This window comes from Vollenhovia emeryi, unplaced genomic scaffold (assembly GCF_000949405.1).
Source record: "Vollenhovia emeryi isolate VEMERY1.0 unplaced genomic scaffold, V.emery_V1.0 DF939187.1, whole genome shotgun sequence".
NCBI lineage: Eukaryota > Metazoa > Arthropoda > Insecta > Hymenoptera > Formicidae > Vollenhovia > Vollenhovia emeryi.
In genome coordinates this window covers 492,751-505,830 of record NW_011967179.1, presented here as the reverse complement: position 1 = coordinate 505,830, position 13,080 = coordinate 492,751, and the positions used below count along the sequence as shown (strand labels likewise).

Below are 13,080 nucleotides of genomic sequence, written 5' to 3'. Positions count from 1 at the left end.
TATAATGCCTCAGTAAGGTCTAATGCCCAAACTAATGCCCAAAACGCCTACTAATGCCTAGTAATGCCCAGTAATGCCGCAAATCTGTACACCACAATGCCCTTAGCGGTTTACCAAGGGGAAAACCGCTGACTAAAATCTTGTACACCAATGCCCACTAATGCCCAGTGGGCATTACTTTATCTTATTTATCTTATTTCATCTTTATAATGCCTCAGTAAGGTCTAATGCCCAAACTAATGCCCAAAACGCCTAGTAATGCCTAGTAATGCCCAGTAATGCCGCAAATCTGTACACCACAATGCCCTTAGCGGTTTACCGAGGGGAAAATCGCTGACCAAAATCTTGTACACCAATGCCCACTAATGCTCAGTGGGCATTACTTTATCTTATTTTATCTTATTTATCTTGTTGTATCTTATTTTATCTGTATAATGCCCCAGCAAGGCCTAATGTCCAAACTAATGCCCAAAAAATGCCCAGTAATGCCGCAAATCTGTACACCACAATGCCCTCAGCCGGTTCCCCCTCGTATAGAAGTCTGTGGTAGTGGTAAGACACATACAGCCTGAAATTCGATTATTTGTACAGATGAGACAAGTGATGATAAAAATGCAGGTCCAGGCATTAACGAAAAAGTCTGTACATTTTTACGGACAGCTTTACAATGCGTGAGGATTATTATTACAAATCCCGTTGCTCTTGCTTTTAATTCCCCACCAATTTTCGGCACATTTAAGATCGAAATACCCGGAAGCAAATTCCACCGCGACTCGCGGAAAGTAACGCCGTTAGTTAGCGTAAGGCGGACAGCCATTCTCCCGCACCGATCGGAAATTAAACTCGCCGCATTCAACCCGGAAAAATAAGAGCGCCGCCAGTCGTTCGCGTTGCCGCAGAAATTAAGCGCCGCTCGCAACAATGTCCACCGCAACTCCGCGCGCATTGTCGTTTGTACGCGAGACACACGCGAAAACGATCGGCCGTACCGTGTACAGGGCTTTGCAATTATCGCGTCCTTTGTCGCACGCGCCACAGCGGACAAAGGAAACGCGGAAGAAATATCGCTTCGGGCGGAGCGGCAACGGCAACGGAAATTATGATGCTCGCTTTCAGCGATTGGCGAATTAACAGCAGCGGCGGGAATCGGGGGGGGGGGGGGGTTTAGGGGGGAAACATCGTCCATCGGTGTTATATCCTCCCCCGAAAAAAGGGGACACAAAAGAGCGAATGGCGAGCGTTTTTATTGAGCCGAGTACTCGTAAGTTCCGAGAGGATCGCTTGTCGATATCGCTCAACGATCGCAAAAAGGACACTCGACAATCCGACGTACGACTACATACATCTCGGGGGAAAAATAGTAGATATCTCTGCACCGCCACACAAGCGGCGATACTCTCATTGTGCCGTTTGATAAATGCTATTAATAACACCGGGGCGCTTATGTTTTTTCCGCGGATTCGTCACCGAGAAAGAATCCATCATGTCCGTGTTATTTTCCGTTTGTCCCGTGCGGAGTGAGGACCGAATCGGATTTGAGATCGAAATCTTACGTTCGCCGAGCGCTTTTCGCCATAATGTATTTAATAATTTGTCCGTGTATCAAATCTCTCTTGGTCAACAGAGGACTGCTGCTCCCGCACGATCGTTGAACTTTCTCTGCTTTCATCTCTAATCCGATTCAATCTCCGAGCCCATTTATCCCGACCCTGTTATATCGTGATCATAATATGATTACGATACAGCCAACGTACAGACGGGTACCTGTGTTGCACACAAGCCACGTTTCTCGAATCTTTGATCAATGTGAGGTCGTTTTCTCTTTAACAGAAACGCCGAGATATTAACGGTTCAGTTGCAGCCAACAAGATCGTTGCTCAAAATCTCACCAATCACCGTGGTATACGAATAGATAAACAGTCTCATTCATAGCGAATTCGGTTGCACGCAGTAGTGCGCAATGAGTGCGCGCTGAGGCTCGTTTACAGTTCATTCTTACGTTTATAGAGATCGTCTTAAATATCTCTTGAGATATTTTTTTTGCCAAATACTGTACAAAACGAAGGGTAAACCACTGACCAAAATCATGTACACCGATGCCTACTGATGCCCAGTGGGTATTACCTTATCTTTTTATCTTATTTTATCTTCATAATGCTCCAGCATCCAAACTAATACCCAAAACATGCCTGGCAATGCCGCAAATCTGTACACCACAATGCCCCCAGCGGTTTACCCCCGGGGGGGAAACCGCCGACCAAAATCTTGTACGCCAATGCCCACTAAATGCCCAGTGGGCATTACTTAATCTCATTGTCTTATTTTATCTTTATAACGCTGCAGCAAGGTCTAATGCCCAAACTAATGCCCAAAAAATGCCCAGTAATGCCGCAAATCTGTACACCACAATGCCCTCAGCGGTTTCCCCTTCGGGTTTATCCCTCAAGACAAAGTTAAACATAAGAATTGGCTACAAATGAGCTTCAGTGTGCACTCTGTGCGCACCAGTGGAAGCGACCGAATTCGCTATTAGTTCGAAATAGAACCTTACTTAAGCCGCTTCTTGACTCACGGCCTTATCAAGCTCTCCGATACCGAAGATTGACAACTAGCGTGAGGGGAAATATGGTGTCGAGGGGGATTCTCTCGCGGAAGTATCTAATCCGAATGGCATACGAAGATTCCGTCCACGGGGAGCGACGGCATCCCTTATACATACGTGCACACGAGTGCATGCGTAAAACGATTCGCGCGAGCATATACCGCCGGGGGATTTACCTTCCTCTGTGCTCGTGTTAGCGGCGAGACGGTGCGCGGCCTCGACATGATTTGTCGCACCCTGCGCGAACGAAAAAGCAGATTGACGCCTCGTCGCATTACAATTCTCTCCCTCCTGTCTCCCCGCCTCTTCGTCGGGCTATGCAATATCCGCCGGGCATCGCACGACAGATAAAACATCATTTATTATCAGAGCGCGTCGACCCCACGGCGTTCCTCCGCGGCGCGGGGAGGGCGCGTCGACGATCGCGCGACGACGATCTTATCGTTTTCACAAAGGGCGCGCGCCGCTCTGGTGCGAGAGCGTCCTCGCCGAGTGTCTGCTCCTGCAAGACGACCGGGACGATCGCGCGCGATTCAACGGGGAGGGACAGTTGATCGCGCAAAGGAACCCCGGGCTTCTCGGATTACGCGTCCGTGCGTGACAGTGTGTGCACGAGCAATATTACACACAATCGCGAGGACAGGCTCAGAATCAGCGGCGGATTTATGCACCCGTTCAACGCACCCTCGAAATCCGAGACTCCAGTCACGTTCCGCGTGTCGACAGGTCTTGGACTAATCACTCGGACGCGGACTCGCTCGCGATGCGCAAAATAAGAGCAACAGATTTCAAGAGAAACGCACAACTCTCTAAAGGTCCATCGGTGGATTGCCACTGGAAACAGCGATTGACTTTTAGAGAGAAGGTTTGCTCAAATGTATCGCTTGGATATTCCGACGTTTATCTGCGAAATAAACGTCCGACATAATCGCGAGTGCAGCTCGAGCGAATCACATATCGTCGAAGTAATTTTCAAGATCAGATTCGCATTTTGGTTTAACCGTTCTCAGATTTGTTCCCCGCTGTTACTTTTTTCTCCGTCCTCTCCTCGCATTTTACTCGAGAGAGAGAAAGAGTCGGGTACGTTGTCTTAATCGGACGGTGCCCATCGTGGTTGTACGCCTCACGGGTCCGAGCCTAAATCCACCGCTGAACGACAGTTAATGCGATCGCTGCCGCAGAAATGAAAAGCAAAGAGACAGGAACGAGGCATGAAACGGGAGTGGATGAAAGGACGGATAACGAGAATTAAACATCGAGAGATTCCCGTGCCAAGTGCCGTTCGCTTTTACGGTCGTCAATCGATGACTCGCGCCGCCGCGCGCCGCTCGCACGCGAGCGGGCGAGCGGGCGAACGCGACACTCGCGGCGCGTATACGATGATCCGTATCCACGGCCTAGTGCCAATTAATCCCTTTTGTACGGCCGTTCTCTCATTCCCGGAACCCGGTTTTTGTGCCCGACGGTTGGTTTGTGCTCCCCTTGGGTCGCGCGCGCGTCGCCGTTCGTCGAGAGGAATTTGGCGAGCGAGACGCACTTCTTTAACCCTCCGATGCACTCTCGAGAGAGAGAAATGTCTTCGTACCGCAAGCCTTCACGCGTACGCACGCAACACAAGGCTGTCGACTTGCTTCTGTGTTTAAATTTAATTTATCCGACTAAATTACTGTTTCATACGTAATTTTTAGATGAAGCTAAAATCGTGCATCGGAGGATCGTGAAAAGCGAAACGATAATTTTGGCAATCAAGGGAAACGTAGCCAGAGATTGAGCTGGAAATTAAACCACTGGAATTTTATGTTATTAATGTACTGAAAATAATCTCGCATGCCAAAGTGATTTTACATTTACGTAATAAGCGGTATATAATTTTTTTATTTATAATTGCAAGTAAATACGAGTGTGTGGAATTTCGATTCCTGAAAATTATTTTCCGAGTTATAACAAAGAATGGAGGTAAAAATTGTATTAAAGTTATAAATATAGGAAACCATATTATTCATTTAATTTCAGGTGTACTTTAACGCTGACACAATTTATAAAGATAAAAGAATACTTAAACTTTAAATTAAATAATACAATTTGTGATAAGGAAATATTAAATCTAGATTGAACTTTGATCAAAGATTAATCTAGGCTTCACGTAATAAAACAGGACGTCGCAGAGACATCCTTTATACATAAATCATAAAATTATGAAACCGAATGCAAATGTATCTTGTATCTCTTCTTTCCCTGGCTACGTCCACATTTCAGCGATAAATTCTGTAGCATTCATTAGCCCTCGAACAATATGAATGAATCGTTAAAAGAAAGTCTCTTAAAGTTTTCTCTGTTCAAGGAACGACTTTCCTCTTCATTTATACAAGATAAGACACCCTTTTCATAAGGAAAAAATCACCAACACCCAGGCCTGTTTAGTGTTAATTTTGTCCCGGGATTTTCAAGCTCTGTTCCAAGTACAATTCTAATACGGCTTGAATAAGAGAGAAGCCCGGCTGAATCGGACTTCTCCAGATTACGAATTCGCCTTACTAACTCTTTGACGACCGACGGGAGCAAACTCTTCCTTCTGCTCTTTTTTTTCTTCTCTTTCCCCCTCCCCCCTCTCATTCTCTTAACTCAGGACGACGGGGTTTCTACACCGGGCGCGGGCTAATGACCGCGTGACTTCTTACACCGGAGGTTCTGGTGAAGGAGATGAATAGTCAATTCGGCAATAAATCAGCCCACCGTCGCTCGTAAGTTCCCATTTACACTCTCCTTTGTTGTAGCGTCCGCGAGCCACAAAACAGGCGTGGCGTGAGATGCATATTCGTAACGCGGCGAGATCGTGGAATGTATTGTGGCGCTGCTTTGCATGCCGGGCCAACGCTTAATTAGCGACTAACGAAGCGGAATTAAAAAATAATAATAGTCAACGCGCTAAAATTATAATTGCCCGGTGAGATTTCGTCGATAGGTGGAATTGAAGCGCGAGATACCGCGGCGAACGATCTCTTTAGTGAATTTTCTCAGGAAGAGGCACGACATTCATTTCATCTGATAAAATTTCTATCACACAAACGCTATCACGTGCACGTAAACGCGCACAATATGTGCAAAAACAAAACTTTTACCTTGTAATCTGCAATAAAAATACTTTTACGTTTAATCCCGTGTCGCTGCATTGTACTTAATGTATATTCTTTATGCATTAACCATTTTATTTGACAAAATATATATATTTAATAACAGCGTACGCCTTTTCGACGAATTTTATAATCTACTTATAAAAAACACAAAAATCAGATAATCGCGCAACGAGACTTACTAGTATTGTTAACTTACATCCATTTATCATTTCTGCATAATATCTATAACAATAACGAAAAGGGAAATGTACAGCGCAGACTATTCACCTGAACACCATTCACAAATTAGCGGATATGTCCGTAACCGTCGATCGCCAAAGAGTTAATCTGTTAATTATACAGCCACGTGGCTGTGCCAAATTATAAATATTGAGAGTCCATTATTATTAATAATACTCGAGGTAAACGTCTTCACCATATACCCGGAGATCTTTCGAAAGTGTGACGCGTAATGTGGCTTCACGCGATGCGTTTTGTATTCTGTGCAATAAGGTCACTGTTAGAAAAGGGATTATGATGAATAATTTGTTGCAGTTTCACAAATCTCTCTCTCACTAATTTTGTTACCTCACCTTACCTTTCCGGAGAAACAAATTTTCAAACCGTTTGCGCAGCCGTATCTTGTTTTATATTTCGATAGCTTCAACGAGCGAGTTGACGTGCGCCGAAAAACAATTCGAAGATTAATATCAAATAAAAAAAAAGAACGGAACGGGTCGGTTCACCACATTCAGAGAGTCATGCAACAAGCCGTTCGTCATCAATCATTTCCCTGTTTCCGTTGCCGTTCCTCCACCGTGCTCCAACAATTTCTCCGATAAACGCCTTTCTGTGCCCCGAAAGTGGGCGCGCGAAGCCAGCCGTGTCGCACGTTACATCTTCGAAAGACTCCGTAATTAGCGCTTAGACTCGCTAATTCGTATAATCTATCAAAAGTGTACTCATCTGCTCTGCATTCTGCGACGGCGCCTCTCACTCTTGCTCGACGCTTCCGAAATTTTCCGCCGTGGAAAGCCTCTCGAAGGCACGTGGAAATAATTCACGAACGTATCGATCAAGAGCACTTTTGTCCCGTTTGCAACATTCACGGCATCGTCGATCGCTCCGTTCATAATGCATGTTTTATGAGGATGGCCTATGACAGCCTTCCGAAACTTACGCATCCCTCTCCTCGTTCGATTAGCTACAATTTGCATAACAAATCGATCGCGCGGTAATAAGGGGAAGCGGTGATCAGACGCCGATCTCTCAGCAGCTTGCCGGATTTAAATTTATGTCTCGTTACCGACAACCATGATTAGCACGCACTGCGGACTTGCCAAAGCACTTTCCCCGCACTGTATTAGCCGTATTGTATTATGGACACGCTTTGAATATTTATAACGCGTTAGCATATTTATGGCACGTTAATATGAGTGGATTCAGGCCATGCCGCGAACTCCCGTTACGGGATAGAAAAATTCGCAAGCGCTGTGTGTGCTTAGGAGAATTTATTCTTTTCTCCACTATCTCTCGCGTCTCCGCGCGCACGTGATATCTCCGGGGAGGGCGCGCCAGCTCGAGAAAAAAACGCGTACGCAAAAGTCTGCCAGCAAATCTTGCCGCCGAAAGGAAAAATGAATGTCCCTTGCGCAAACGTTGACTTGATATTTTACCTTGTTTCGCAAGTTCCTTTTTCCGTTCGGAAGGTATCAACGATTCGTCAAAAAGGACGTATCGAAGATGTCTAACATTGAGACTTACACGTGGCCCAACTGAAGAAGTAGATCCCGTCGAGAAAGAAACTTTTGAATAACATATGCACGGAGAGACCAGCTAAGGCTGAAGTAACTACAATTAAAATTAGAGTTAAAGCAAGACCCTCAATAAAACTAAACAACATATAGAAAGCGGCTAATGCGGGTCTAAGGCAGGATGTAGGTAGCCTATACTTGTAATTTATTAAAATGTGAATGCATACACCGTTTCTTTCCACCTTTGTTCTGCGCGCCGGTTTCTTTTCGGACGTAACGCAGTTTTCTTACGGGCGGCGTTGTTATCGCCAGCAAATTCACATGTTCAAATCGATAAACGATTCGTAATTATGTTTTTAATGCTACGCTTGGCATTTTCAGATGCTACGTTTAGCACTCAATATCCCCCTTCACATTTTAATAAATTACAAGTATAGACTACCTACATCTTACCTTAGACCCGCATTAGTCGTTTTATATATTGTTTAAAATTAAAATGTTGCCGTATAAATAGTATCTACATTGTTTTGTGTTGCAACATTCACTAAGCTTGCTGCACAAAACGCATATAGTTGTCTCGACTACTTATCTTACCAATGTGGGTGTGACAACCACAGATATAGGCTGTCCCTAATATTACTGTTTGTTGGGGTTGCGCCAACCCTAATTAGACATGTGGGAACCATATCGGTCTCTCCGTGTACGTGACAATTTGGAAAAATATACTTCACCGACGTTTAAGACTGTGTCTGTTATACACCAAAGCGTAGTGCGCAAACAAAAATATAAAATATAATACTTGTGCACAAATCCACGATTTTTTTTTCAAAATTTCCCTCGGAAAGCAACGAGCTTATTTTGTTCAAGAAGGCGGTGCTCCGGGCACAACTTTCAAGTACGGCTCAATAAGATGCAAACGAATATTGACGTCGGGTTTAACGGAATTTTCGAAATTGCATTCATACCGCTCGCCGAGCAGCAAGGCGAACGCGCGAGTAATTTTTAACGCGGCCGCGCGCCCCCGTGAATTCGACAAACGCAAGACAAACGCCGAGAGCTGCGGCGGCGACGTTAACAATAACGCGGCGAGCGCGCGGGGCGACCGCTTGCACAGACGCGCGAGATGCAACTGCGAGCGGAATTCGCGCGGACCGCGGTGGCGGCATGCACATGCCTCTGGAGCCGAGCACGTGCCATCGGTGTACGTAGGTATGTGTATGCGCGCGCGCAATTGCGATCGGGCAGCGGAGACGGGCTCGTGCCCCTTCGCAGGTAGTTTTCGAAGGGAGATCGCAATTGCGGGGCTCGTCACCGTCGAATTGGAGGATCCCGCGCGACGAAAGAACCTCGGCGCAACAAGCGGCGCGAGAACCGATCTGGAAACGAATTAACGTCGCGCCGCGATTGGACGCGAAAAATTGGAAAGCGACAACATCGCTTCCTCGCGGAGGAAATTAAAAATATTGCTTCCTCATAGAGGACAAGTATACCCTGGGCCCTAACGTAGTACAGGCGAGGGGGAAACCGCTGACCAAAATCTTGTACACCAACGCCCACCAATGCCCAACGGGCATTACTTTATCTTATTATCTTATTTTGTCTTATTTTATCTTTATAATGCCCCAGCCAAGGCCTAATGCCCAAACTAATGCCCCAAAAATGCCGAGTAATGCCACAAATCTGTACACCACAATACCCTCAGGCGGTTTACCCCTCGAGTACAGGTTATGTTACGATATAACCATAGTGTAACTACTAGGTCCGCTAGCGACGTGTGTATGTATACGTAGCCATCAAAGCTACGCTACCACACATACAACTTTTCTCTCATTGGTCCGCCCAGAGCAATGTCGGATGCGCAGAAGGGATCGACGCAAAACGAAACCAATGACGGGGTAAACCCACTAGTTACACTTTGACATAACTCTAAACCACGCAACACGTATATCTAAGATGTATCAAATATGTCTCAGGGATATCCAAAATATGTTTTCTTTTAGAAAATAGCATTACAAATATATACTTTCTTGTTGTTCACGGTACGTTTATTAGTTGGTTTGCACGTAGGATTCACTACCCCAGTGAGAACACCCTCACGTCGCATCGATGTAAATGGGGTCGAAATCGCGTGCCGGCCGTTAGTTTTCGAAAATAATTAAGTTTTGGGACGTAATTTTTTTGTATGAAGTCACTACGTTCAACGTTCTGAATACTTTTCTGAATACTAACGTCTTATTGGAGAGAACTGCCAACTTAACTTATTCAATACAAAATTTAATACAAAAGATTAAGTTACAAAAGTTTTAATCACTTTCGAAAACTGACGGTTGATATGCGGTTTCGATCCTATTGGCGTCGATTCGACGTTGATTCGACGTTAGTGTTTTCACTGGGGCGGACCCAGCATGGCGGTCAGCCAATCAGCAAGCGAGACGCCGATTGCGCTCCTCTGATTGTCTAGGACTCTAATTATAAGAATTGACTATAAACAAACCTGATTGCGCACTTAGTGCGCACTAGTACAAGGAAAACCGTGTTCGCTGTTAGACGCGATAGCGACTCGAGTCGGGAAACGTCACTTTGGGGCGACGCAGGCTCGCGATCGTCGATGATGAATTTTAATCGACTCGATCCCATTCCAATTAAGCGCTGCCTGCGCGCGCGGTTACAATGTGCGTGCACGCGATCTTGCGATCTCGCGCCCGGCGAAATCGGAACGGAAGGGAAAGAGAGTTTCGCGGCTACGCCGAAACGGGCGGTTCGTATCGCCGTTAACGATAACGGGGGGGTACGTTTTGCAACTTTACATATGCGGCCCAGCCGGCGGATTATCGCGGATCGCGTTATAAACACCCCGGAATGTTAATAGCGATCGCAGCGGATTAATCTAAAGCGTTGTGTACCTTGGATTAAAAGTACGATTTTATACAAAAACAGATAGACGCCCCTCGCACGGACTTTCGCGTTTTCGCGTGAAATAAACGTAGCAAACACTCGAACAAATATTCGTTCAAAAGATTACGAACGCAGCTATTATCGCATGATTTAATTCGTCAATCTCAACTGCAAAGACGGGTCCTTTGCCGATATATCCGAGACTAATCTTTCCGAATTGCGCTAAAAAAAGAATGAACTTGCAACTGCAGCAACAATTTTCTAGGTACGGAAAAATAACGGAGATATATAAATGAACAGCCAATACTGCGAAATCGCATATGTTTTCGCATTTAATCAATTTTTCTGAACTGTTGGCGAATGTTAGGGAAAAAGTCTTTCTATGACGCCCATCCATTATAACCGAGGGAACCACTGACCAAAATCGTGCACGCCAATGCCTACCAATGCCAAGTGAGCATTGCTTTACCTTATTATGGTGTTTTATCTTGTTTTATCGTTTTTACCTCTTTAGATTCTTTATAATGCCCCAGCAAGGCCAAATAACACCTACTATTGCCCAAAATATGCGTAGTAGTGCCCGAAATCTGTACACCACAATGCCCTAGGCGGTTTATTCCTCGATATACTTAACGTTTGATTGCGATACAAAGTCTTTCTATGACGTCCATCCATTATAACCGAGGGAACCACTGACCAAAATCATGCACGCCAATAGCTACTAAATGCCCAGTGGGCATTACTTTATCTGATTATCTTATTTTATCTTGTTTTATCTTTTTTGCCGCTTTAGATTCTTTACAATGCCCCAGCAAGGCCAAATAACACCCACTATTGCTTAAAACATGCCTAGTAATGCCCGGAATCTGTATACCACAATGCCCTAGGCGGTTTATCCCTCGATGTAACATTTGATTGTGATTGTATAAGTAGTTATACTCCTTATAAAGATTGTTCTAGCTATGGTACCGAAATTCATTTTTGCCCAACGTGAATGATTAATATTTAGTCATGAAACCTAAACTGTCCAGAAGGTATTACTAGAACGTTGCTGATATAAATTTTGTAGGCTACGAACAATTTTCTAACACACACACACACACACACACACACACACACACACACACACACACACACAAAATAGCGATACATTTTTGTTGCGATACCCAGAATCTATCTGCGTTAGTGAGATATTTTTCTGAGTGTAAAATACATCGAGAAATCATTTTCGCGTCTCGAGGAATCAAAAACGAAGATTTGCCGTGAACCAAATTCTATGAATATAATTGAATAAACAACAATTTAAGGCTCAAACGATTGATAAGGGACTTCGTGCCCCTCTTCTTCGTCGGATAATGAAATAGCAAACTTTCTCGCTTGTCCAATCCGCCGAAATTTTACTTGAGAAAAATTTGGCAACGAGGACGACGAGAATATCCGTCGTTAAACTCGTTCTCCTTTATTCCGAGCGTGCTGTACTTTGTACCTCATTATTCGCACATCAAAGTCATTTATATTCTTGAGAATTAAACAAGCCTGATGGAAATACACCCTGATTCCTTCATTACGCAACCTCGACGTTGCTCGGTAAAAGCTTTCAGGATCTGGTAATTAATCTCTGTTGTACCACGAGCGGTCGAGTCCATTTTTATCCTTATCGTCTAGAAACAGTATTTTATTCACCTTCTCTTTTTCCCACGTCGCCGCGCGCAATCATTGTTGTTGTTTTCCCATTTTCCTCCGTGAATATCGTAAAAAAGCGCGGCGCGAGCCGCGCCGTAGGTACGGAAGGGCGATTAATTTTACGAGGCGAGCGACGCGGAACAGGGAGCGAGTGCATAAAGTACGATTCAATTGCGCGTCGCCGAGGAATCGCGCGACCCGCGGCCTCGGGGATGTATGGGATTTCCACTTCCGTAACATCCGGTATGAAGCGGCGAACGCGCAGCGAGGCGCTCACGGAACGTTGTTACGTGCGTCCACGCGTACACTCGAGCGACGCGACGTGCGAGATCGCGCGTTCCCTCGAGGAATAAATCTGAGAAATAAATCTCGAACGAGGTTTCCCCCGCTGCTTCCGCTACGGAATAACCGACTTTCGCGGGAGGTTCCGACGCAGCATCGACCGTCGTTCGGCGATAATCTGACAATGAGAGACATCGTGAAAAGTGGCGCGTGTCGAAGTATACGCCTCGAGGTCGCGAACCGGGGAGTAAATCGCTGATGGCATTGTGGTGTACACATTTCGGGGATTACTAGGCGTCTTTGGGGCAATAGTGGGTGTTAGTCGGCCTCGCTGGGATATTACAAAGAATCTAAAGAGATAAAAACGATAAGAACAATTAATAAAATTCGAAGGCTCTAATGTGAAAACGCAAATACGACGTAATAAAGGAGTAAGAGCCAAGACAGAATGTTATAAGTGTCTAAATAACTTTAATTTCAAGTCTATTGCGAAAAATAATACCTCAGCCAGAATTTGAACCTCCCTCTCGCGTCCTAGGCGGGCGTCTCACCAATTCGACCACCGAGGCACGCGAAAAGGATAAAGCAAGATAAAATCAGATAAAATAACAAGTCATGCCCTGTCACTCCACGAACCAACCTCTCGTTTGTCAAACTATGACACTGAACATCTACAACATTTCTGTGACCACACAGAGAGAAAAGTACGTAGTATTTGCGAGTATAATTGCATAGTAAAATAATTATAGTC

General features: G+C 45.1%; 1 protein-coding gene across 4 annotated transcripts in view; it reads right to left on the bottom strand.

Annotated features, from left to right (window-relative positions):
* The window catches only part of LOC105562480, a 201,195-nt gene that overhangs the window by 26,620 nt on the left and 161,495 nt on the right, over positions 1-13,080 (bottom strand). Inside the window, exon 2 of one of the 4 annotated variants that reach the window (XM_012013354.1) lies at positions 6,678-6,919. The exons of 2 other annotated variants lie outside the window; for them this stretch is intronic. The gene's annotated coding sequence lies outside the window, so the exon portion shown is untranslated. Of the gene's footprint in view, positions 1-2,778; positions 4,706-6,677; positions 6,920-13,080 lie in introns of those variants that run through there. One more of the 4 variants, XM_012013353.1, reaches the window with a different exon arrangement.